The 1,654-nt window shown below is 56.8% G+C and overlaps 1 pseudogene; it reads left to right on the forward strand.

The window, feature by feature from the left end:
* The first annotated feature begins 277 nt into the window (after positions 1 to 277).
* On the forward strand, positions 278 to 1,092 carry LOC116547867 (annotated as a pseudogene).
* The last annotated feature ends 562 nt before the right edge of the window (positions 1,093 to 1,654 follow it).

Genomic DNA, 1,654 nt, shown 5'->3' on the forward strand with positions numbered 1-1,654 from the left:
GTCAGTCCAAATAGATAAGCTATGAAGGGCTGTGGGAGGGACCCAGCCGTAGCCTGGGGCTACACACTGGCTTCCAGCATACTCAAGCAGCTGGCCCCTGGGGGAGGGGCCCCAGGTATGAGAAGCAGGGCTCAAAATCTAGACCTAGCCTCCGCAGGAGAGCCCAGGGCAGTTGGGGAGGGGCAGCAGGCAGCAGGTGCACTAGGAGCATGTTTCACAAGGCACCCAATATTGCATCTGCTCAGAGAGGCAGCCAGCTGGAAAGTGGGTGCAGTAGGCAGGGTGGCGGCTGCTCCCCACGGCCAGGAGTCCAGCCCAGCACCCACCCGAGTCTGCCTCACGCCTGCTCAGTTGGGTCATCTGTGCTCTGGACCCTCTGGTCACAGCCACAGAAAGAAGGCTTTGGGGCAACCGGGTGAGCTGGCCCTTGCGGGAGGATGTAACCCACTCCTGCGCCTGGACAGCCAGGCAGCCCCTCGACAGCAGCCCCACTCTCCAGCCCCCTCATTCCCCAATCCTCCCACCTGCTCCCCTGTCCCAGCACATGCCTCCGCTCACTCTCATCTCTTTTCCTGCTCCCAGGCTCTCTGCTCACATGTCCTTGACTCTCCTGTGAGTCTGTCCAAGCCGCCTCCTCTTTACGTGACATTCTCCCCAAAGGCACCAGAGTACACAAGCTCAAGCCCCTGCACTTCACCTTTACTCCCAGATATGGGAGATGACATGAAGACCCAAACGCCGCTTGGCAAAAGATCTGGAGTATACAGAGGGGCAGATCTGAGACTGTGGAAGCTCTGGGGGTTCCCTGCAGGAGGCTGCATTTAAGCTGGCTCTTGAATGTGGCTCTGAACTGAGAACCCGCCCTGAAGCTCCACACGAGGAGAAAGCTGCCTGCTGGACCCCTCTATTTGGTGTCTCTGAGAAACGTTGCACTCTGGAGGTCTCTGAACCCAGAAAATCCCATCGCAGCCATTTCTTCTTAAGGAAACCACCACCTCATACCCAGTTCTGCACCAAACCCACATTTGAGTAACGGGGCTCCTACTCTGCACTGAGTGCTCTGCATGAGCCAGTGCCCAGGGGGAAAGAGCTCTGAATACCAAGCCAACACATGTGGGGCTTAACTCCACCTCCAGCTCCCACAACTGTGGGTACTGAAGGGCCCTAAGCCAGTTTGCTGAAAGACCAGCCTGCCACTGTATGGTACATGGATGGCAGGGGCAGAGTATGGACGGAGAGACCAGAAGGTGGGCAGGGCTGGGGAGGTAGGGACATGGGTGTAGCGGTGGAGATGGAAGGACAGAGAGGACTCAGATGAACCAAGGAAGGGGTCAGGACGAGACACTCAGTTTTGTACCAGATGTGTAGAGCGTGGCATGCCATTCATTGCTCAAGGGAAGAGAATAAGAGCTATGGCATGGGAGGATAGAGGTGAGCTGTGTCTTAAATGTCATTTGAAGTCCCCAGGGAGAGCCAGGCCTGCCAGTACCTTTACTGCTCCAGCCAGCGCTCAGGGCACCTGAGCTTCCTGGCCCTCTGGGCTTTCCCTTCATAGCTGTCAGCTGCAGTGGGGACAGTTGTAGGTGACAGCTATGAAGAGCCTACAGGTGACCTTACAGGCAGTCCCCTGGAAAAATAGAAACAGGTCAGTTTT

This window comes from Sapajus apella, unplaced genomic scaffold (assembly GCF_009761245.1).
Source record: "Sapajus apella isolate SASKATOON/1434 unplaced genomic scaffold, GSC_monkey_1.0 scaffold5168, whole genome shotgun sequence".
Lineage (NCBI taxonomy): Eukaryota > Metazoa > Chordata > Mammalia > Primates > Cebidae > Sapajus > Sapajus apella.